The sequence below is a fragment of the Montipora foliosa genome, chromosome 5 (genome assembly GCF_036669935.1).
Source record: "Montipora foliosa isolate CH-2021 chromosome 5, ASM3666993v2, whole genome shotgun sequence".
Classification (NCBI taxonomy): domain Eukaryota; kingdom Metazoa; phylum Cnidaria; class Anthozoa; order Scleractinia; family Acroporidae; genus Montipora; species Montipora foliosa.
In genome coordinates this window covers 929571-938146 of record NC_090873.1, presented here as the reverse complement: position 1 = coordinate 938146, position 8576 = coordinate 929571, and the positions used below count along the sequence as shown (strand labels likewise).

Genomic DNA, 8576 nt, shown 5'->3' with positions numbered 1-8576 from the left:
ATATGGTGTAGTTCATAGCTATAGTTATAGTTGTGTAGTTGCAGTTATGATCTTTCTGTAAATAGCCGATGAATTGCTAGCCTGCGTTCGCAGACGTATTTCCGGTTGAATAGCCCGTGGTTAAATAAACAAAGTTTCATTCCCCATCCAAAGAAAACATAGGTCACTATTGTTACCCAGAATTTCGCTCTTTCTGTGCCGTACAAGCCACGTAAACTTGGCAGAACAAGCAGTAATTTGGACTCCACGACCGTGATGTGAGAGGCAAGGGTCTACTATTCTCGCTTTTATGTCACAAACTGCTTTGCATTCCTGTTTTCGAACAAATTTTGCATTGCAAAGCAGTTTGTGACGTAAAATTGAGACTAGACCCATGCCTCTCACATCACGGTCGTTGGTCCAAATTACTGCTATTGTAGCTTTGACAACTTTGCGCGTCTTGCCCGGCAGAGAAAAAAACGCAAAATTTTGAGGTAAGAATCGTCAAACATGTTTGCTTTCGGTGGGGAGATCAATATTGTAGATTTAAAATATTTGAGTTTAGGTGCACTTCAGAGCTCCTTTACTATCATAACACGTTCGTCCTCAATGCCGCGGATATTCGCTTTCAACAACTTTTACACCTCACTGATTATTTGCAGTAGAAGTCGATGTAGTTTGTGTATCATTATTCGATCGTCAATTTACATTAAGGGTAAGAATAGTTTACGGAAGTTGTCTTTCAAAAAGTATTGTTAGTATAAAAACTCGAACAACAGACAAATCATTTTTTGCCTCATTAGCATACACCCATTGCCTTCTGATCTATCAGTAGTGCATTGCATAATGAGCTACCTCTGAGACTTTGAGCGCAATTTACGAGATAACCGCTGAGTCATGACTCTTTGAAAATTCAAATTTTAAAGGGAATGCATGGGCTCATTAGTGCTAGAATTTAATTTATAGGTCAGATTTTGATGGCTAATAACTTGCTCGTTATCAAAGACAAAAGGCTTAACATTGGAAATATAGACCTCTTTCATAGTGGCGGCCAAATAAAATATTCTTTTGTTTTAATTCTACTAAGCCTTTTTAGCCTCGCTACGACAAGCAAATTTCAAAAGAATTTTTTTAATATAATGAGGACAGTACGTGTAATTAACAAAAAGACAAAAGAATTTAAAAGTGGTTGCCATTTATGAAAATAGACTATGACTGAGTTTAACAAGGTCTGATGCCTTCTGTCTGCAAACGTGTATGTTAATGAGACAAAATGTTAACAATTACGTCAGCCTATAGGAACACGGGGCAAGGAAAAGAGATTAGAATCAAAAACACATTAGAGTGGTGGAAAACAATTATGGTATTTTCTGTTAACTTATAATGCCAGATGGTTCAGTTAAAGTCCATTGTAATAAATTGCTCAGGGCAAATGTAGTCCTCTGCTGTTTTTCCGTGTTGAAGTCTCGGTAAAGGAAAATGTGTTGTCCGCGGAAAAAAAATTGTCGCGCCGCTATTTCGTATATAGAGCCAAATTATATAACAAATTTAAAGGGAAAGTACGGTCTAGAAAAAGTTTCTCTGATTCGAAACTTCTTTTCCTGTATTGTCATACTTGACCACTCATTTGGACTAAATGTGTTTAAATAGCCAACAATAACGCTTCATAAATAGGCAAATATAAATTGAAATCCGCCATCTTTGTTTTTGTTTATGCAAACGAGGTAATGACGTAGCAATAGTCAAGGATTTCTCCGGATCCTGACTAAATGTACTTGATGTAAAGAAGAAAACCACGGGCCAGGAGAGCAATACTACGTAGACTTGAATCTTAATCCAGAAACTAAATTGTATAGATATTGGCTACACCTCTGAACAGATTTACCTCGTGGTCGTTATATGCAGGAGTGTTACAAGGCGAAAGAGAGCTTTTAGTGCTATCCTGCGCTCATTGTTGTGAAATGAATGCCTGGAAATCAAGTTTAATCTGTCTACCGTGGCTTTCCACGAGATCCCTGTTACAACTTCAAATCAAACGATCGATTTATATGAGTTCTATCAAATGGTAAGGGTAAATCGTTTCCGTAGTTTCCATACTGCTAACAAAATTTAACCACAGTTCGAGTGACGATTATTAGCGCATAACAATGAAAGTCGTCTATATATGGCTTGATTCAGTTTTCTTGCTCCAATATAATGACATTTTGGACTAGTTGACTGAGATTTCCGTATGAAGCGAATGTCACCAAGACCATGCAATATTCATATGATATACCTGAAGATACCGCTTGAAGTTCTCCTTGATAAAATGACAGACCCGAACAGAAAATATAGCAGTCAGGTTTACACGTTTGAGGAATCCATCCACGTTTTATTTTCGCCCGGCCAACTTTTCTTTAAATTTAAATTTTCCGGTGTAAGCTTAGGTTTTTTAATTTTTATATGCGTTCTCAAGTCTAGACATGTGTCTAGTTTCATCCCCCTCGAAAGCGTTTACCCCAACAGCGGTAATTGTTGACGTGAAAAAGCCTTGCTAAGTGTATTGAGCAACATCTGAAAGTTTCGTCGCCTTATCCTAAATTAAACGCTTCCCTGTGTGAAAGCAAACAAATACGTTTGCTGAAGCATCGAAGAGGGCTGTCGCTGAAGGAAGAAAGTGAAAAAGGTAAACTTTTCGAATATTTCTTTGTCGCATGTCCAAGGTTTTTGTCTTGTTTACATTTGCTCTGGCTGTTTTTTTGCCGCCTAGTTTGATTGACTAGTATTAAGTGACTTGAGTTTCTGTCGCACTTATGGCCTACATGGCCTACTTTCTATTGAACCACAAGACCGTTTACCATAGTTCATCTTACATTTGAATTTCTCGAAGCAGAAAGGTCACACAACATTGAGAAAGTGATCGAAGAACTTGGTAAGGTCGAACACGTTTATAATAATAATAATAATAATAATAATAATAATAATAATAATAATAATAATAATAATAAACAACTTTATTTTTCGAGGGTAGCACTTGACAGTGTAAAATACTGATAAACTCGTGGCCCTCTAAACAAATTAAAAATAAACATATACATATGATAATAATAATGAAGCAATTAAAACTAGCCTATAAACAGTTAAAATATGATTTATCTAAAAATTAATATAAAATATTTGAAAATAAAGAAGAACAGTCTAAGATACAGTAAAGTGATGAACATCGTTATAGGACTCCAAAAAATACTTATATAAAGACTTCTTCAAAGTTTCTAAATTAGAGCTACTCTTAATGGGCCATTTCCGAGTTGCTGTTGTCTCGGTTTCGAAGTGAGTCTTGGTGCTCAACTATTGTAAGGGAAATGAGTTTGATTTGCCCAAGAATACGCAACTCATTTCCATTTGAATGGTTGTGCACCAGGACTCGCTTTGAAACTGAGGCATGCAGCAACTCGGAAACGGCCTATTTCATTGGGAAGTGAATTCCAAAACCTAATGGCTGATACTTGAAAAGTCCTAGCACCTTCTGATTCTCTTTTATACTTTAGACAAATTAAATTTAAAGACCCATATCTACTTTGTCTTTCACTTGAACGTATGTCGATGTTTCGTTTGAGTAATTCCAGGGTCATCCAACGAATCTGTTCCTCACATTATCTGTTCCCCAGAGGAATCTTGCTGGCTGGCAAAAATACAGGTGTTTCGATGAGCTGGCTGGGAAATTTATTATTGATAGAGGTTTTGCCTGGGAATTACTGACTTTTTCTAGCATTTCAACCCGAGCTGGCTTTAGAAACTCTGAAGACTGAGGGCGACTAAAAAAAAAAAAAAAGGACCCCTTCCCTCTCCCAGAGAGTATTCACAAACATACGACGGCTGGTCAGAGTGATTGCGCTTGCGGAAAAAACCCGTTTTGTCCCGGTTTTGTCGCTTTTGTTCGGTCGTTTTGGATCGAGGGATTTGACAGCGCGCGGAAATCCTGGCTGGGAAACAAATTTGATCAGCTGGCTGGGAAACCAACCAATTTTATCTAGCTGGCTGGGAAATTTCTTGTGTGTCTTGCTGGGAAAAAGGAACAGATAATGTTTTCCCAGCAACACTGAAAAACACCTGAAAATGCCTTAATAACATTTTTTTTCATTAAGTGGGGTATAATAAGACATTTTACAACAAATTGGTCGTTGGGTGCCCCTGTAATTCTAACATATATTTGGGACACACTCCATTCAAACGTTTATAAACTAATGCACACTTATTAATCTTAGCTTCATGAAAAAACGGTAGTCAATTAAGTTCTCTAACAAGATCTACACTAATTGCTTTAGTATCAGCACTGAGAATAATGCGTGCGGCACGCTTCTGTAGCCTTAAATTATAAACAGATGTGGAAACCCACACACTAGAGCCATACATAATTTTTTGCTTTATAATGGCATTGTAATAAACAATTCGTTGATCTAAAGGTAAATAACGTCTGATTTTTTTCAAAATGAGATGTTGACGTTTGTTGACTATTGTACGTCATAACACGTCATATCCAAGATGGCGCTCTCCAAGTCACGAAAGAGGCAACTTCACTTTAACAAGGAACTGGACACAAACGGCAACTATTTTCGAATTCCTGGGGAAAAGTTTTCGTAATTTAGAGAAACTTTTTCTAGACCGTACTTTCCCTTTAAGGTTATTAATAGATTGAATTATTTGTATTTAACATTGCCCGAGACCGAGTCTGCTGTAGAAGATCCGGCCCTTTCGCTTTATTGCGAAACTGAATAACCGCACTTCGTCGCATCTTAGTCACAGATGAATGCACTCCAATACCCCTGTGAGGAATTTTTGATATGTTACGAATTCATGAAGGAAATATCACGCAACAAAGTCGAAACTCTCATCTCACATTTCAATCGGGCAGAAAAGTGCCATAAAATCAGCCTCCGAAGACAAACGAAAAATTCCGCACGCGGTATTTGGGGTAGAACAATCAGCTATTAGAACAGAAAATTTGGAAGCGATATCTTTAAACCTGTCGGGACAGGAGGTCCCAGAAGTTGCAATTACCCCATTAAACAATAAAAGCAAGGTGCCACACGCTGACACCAACCCGGTGTGGCCAACACATCACGCATGCGCACAACCATTTCATCCGGTCAATTAGCAGCCATGGACAGCTGTTTCGGCCTTTTGGGCCTCATCAGCATGGCGTAGCTAACATACCAGGCGGGTGTCTTTAGCACCCCTCTAAGTGGCAGCTTCACATGCCAAACATGTGGTAAGCTGGGTTGGGAACAGCAAAACTGTTCTCCCACGGCAAGCGTGTGGGAAGGTGGATCACATTAAGAGATCGGTGTGTCACGTAATAAGGTGGCAGATCGCGCGAGTGGCCTGTCAATTAACACCCGATCCTTTTACGCTTGATTGACATTATACATCAATGCTTATGGCTTATGGCGGGAAACAAAGAATAGCAATTTTAGCTGTTTCAAAATTAATTTTTCAGAATTTTTTTTTTCTCGGGAAAATATACTTCACAGCCACCGATTCAAGATTTGCAAACGAAATTTGAGCGAGACGCCCAAATTTACCTTTGCCGAGACCTTAATGCATCATTGGGTCCATTGTGATCGTGAAACTGAAACAGCCGGAGCACACTTTCAGTAAGCAAATGGACACGGTGGTGTCCGGCGTCATTAAGTGCGGAAAATGTTAAGGAGCCAGAAACAAAAAGTGTTTTTATAGAGTTTATGTTAAAATGATGCTTTCTGAGAGTCACTTAATTTCTACGAATATTTGCTCAGTAAAATCCCGGTAAACTTTGTAAACAGCCAAATGGCCTCTCAGCCACAATCGCACGACAAGGTTTCAAACCCCGCTAGGTGAAACGTACGTTGTTTTAGCGTCTCAAAAAGAGTGTTTCATAGAGCACACAATATTTCATCCTTTAACGTAAATCATAGTGAATTTCGTGTTCGATCAATTTTAGCTTTAGTCCAGGATACAAAACATAGTGAAACTCTCATTTTAAGTTAATTTTCTTCAGTTTTACACTATCTGTTCAGTTAAGCGTCTCACAAAGCATATGTCATAGAGCATATCATATTTCATCCTGTAACGTAAATGAATTTCGATTTCGATCAATTTTAGGTTTAGATAAGGATACAAAACGCACTTTGTGTGTGACGCCCACTTGGTAAATGTAGTCTTCTTCTTTATTGGCAACATACATTTATTCTGGTTACGGTGTTCTCTTATTGGTCAATTACGGACCTGCTGTTTGCAGGTTTATGTAATTGATATCTTGTATCTTGCAAACATCCGTTGGCTATCCGATTGCAAAACACCATTTTTCTAAGATATAAAACAATACAGAATGATCATTTCCTCATGCGGGATTGCCTTGTGCGGTCCTGAGGCAAACGAAAAAGTGGCTTCAGAGGAAAGACTAAAGCAAGACGCAGTGTATGCGGAACTTTGGTAAGGTTTAAAAGGAGTTTTTTTTGCAAGTGGCCAAATAAATTGCAGTGCCCTCAGGCAGCAGTTGTTCTCCTAAGCAAACTGGTTGCAAAAAATGGTTAAGCATAGTTTTAAATGCAAGAAACGGTCATCGGAGACTCACTCCTCAGTTCTTTACTTTTGTCTAGTTTTTTTTTCCGTGTAAAACTGAACGACAGACATATTTCCGGTACTCTTCATCAGGAAACGTCATCCACATTTCATTATGGAAATTTGGAATCATTGTGAACACCATTGTACTAATTACTGTTCGCTTTGCTGGAAAAGCAAATAATTCAGTCTAAATTTATTAACACAACCTTATAACTGAGAGGAACACCTTTCAAATCACCTTTTCAAAGCCTTTTCAAATCACCAAAAGTAGGAAAAAACATTAACTTCAAGAACTTCATCTGATCCAAACTGCAGAGAGGTTTTTGAAAAGTTTCCTTACTAAACGGATTTGAATTCAGTTTTGAACAGAAACAGGGGAAGGCAAAGTTCACTGACGATTCTAAAAAAAAGGTAAAGCTGTTTTTAGTTTAGGGGTAACAAAAGAGCCAATATATTTCCTCAGGGAAATAATTTCAACCACAAATTATATTTTCAAGCTGACAGGATAGATAATCAGATGCAACTGGCGGTTTCGTGATCTGAAAAGGAAATTTTCAATTTGCAGTTGAATGTCATTACCGACTAATTATTTACCGAGGGAAAGGCAGCTGGCGGTAGCAGCAGAAGAGATGTCAGTCTAATTCAATCTTTATTTTTTTCCCCTTGTTCCAGGTTGTGATTAGTTTTCTTTTTCGCAGTCCATGAAAAACCTTGTAATTCCTAATTCCTTCAACATTATTTTTGCAGCCATCAAAAGTCGACATCTTTAGACGAACAATATTAACGAAAACATGTAATATTGGCGTTTGGATCGGACTATTCCCATATCTCGTTACTCCACTGCCTTGCTAAGGGATACGCCCTTCCAGTGACTGATAGAAAACACATTTCAGGTCCAAACAGAAGCAGAGAACCATCGATAAAACAGAAGTGATTGATTCATTGATTATATTACTCTCCACTTGTTTAAAACATTACTACATAGGACATTACTTCAAAAGAAAATTAGAGAAAACGCAGGCGGAAAGTGCATAATATTACTATATTAGAAAACAAATTAGATGCCCGGGATTAGATGTCCAAGTTCAAGTTATAACATTATATGAAAATGTATGGTCTTGCATACTACATACAAAGCAAGTTACATATAAACGTGTATAACAGTACCACAAAGGAAAGATATGTTTCAATACTGAGAATTAGTATCTCTCGAGCGCAAGACTTTATATCTTTATATCTATGAGTGCTGATTGAAGGTAATCTCTCTTGGAAGCAATACATTGACTTCATCAGTCAATGCAAATAAGCAAAGGATTTGGTATTATCGCTAGGCTCACAAACTTAATGTCCTTCTCTACACTTTTAATAGATTACCGTTCGCTGATAGAACCTCATATTTCTTACGGTCGTTTTGCTTGGGGTCAGGCCATAAATAAACAGCTGGACAAAATTGTCACTCGCAGACAAAGGCGGGTTTTGCTTTTGATGTATTTTATGGGGTGCAAATCTCGTAGTAAATCCAGAAATTTCCGCCAGTTAAATTACTTTACTTTAAATCGGTTGCATCTTTGCTAAATCATGATCAGCGCGCTCTACCCAATATTTCAAATCTATTTCAGTTTACTCACTCTGAACAAATTGATTCCTCGGTCTGCAATAACTGGAAACTTCTGCTTAAAAATTGCACTTCTGCTTAAATCACTAAGGCTTCAAACACAACTATATGCGTTTATTCCACTACTTGGTTGTCCCGTTATACAGGCCAGTGATAGAGGAAGGGGAAGTTCGAAATCTACATGCATAGAAATCATCAGAAGTACGTTGCAATTACATGACTCAAGAGAAACGTCGAGAAATAGGTCATGTTTCATACAAGAAGAATATTTACAGACCCGTTGGTGTCTCTCAAATTCCGCGACTAGTAGCCGGTACGAAGGTTGAAGTACATATGTAATGATCAAATAAATGGTATCATGATTATAGAATAACGCCACGCGCAAATTTCGTGTCATAAG

The 8576-nt window shown here is 37.8% G+C and overlaps 1 protein-coding gene across 2 annotated transcripts in view; it reads left to right on the top strand.

The window, feature by feature from the left end:
* Positions 1–398: 398 nt before the first annotated feature.
* LOC138003299 (histamine H2 receptor-like) overlaps positions 399–8576 on the top strand; it is a 19911-nt gene continuing 11733 nt past the window's right edge. The window contains exon 1 of one of the 2 annotated variants that reach the window (XM_068849272.1): positions 399–473. The gene's annotated coding sequence lies outside the window, so the exon portion shown is untranslated. Of the gene's footprint in view, positions 474–6287; positions 6430–8576 lie in introns of those variants that run through there. The other variant, XM_068849273.1, reaches the window with a different exon arrangement.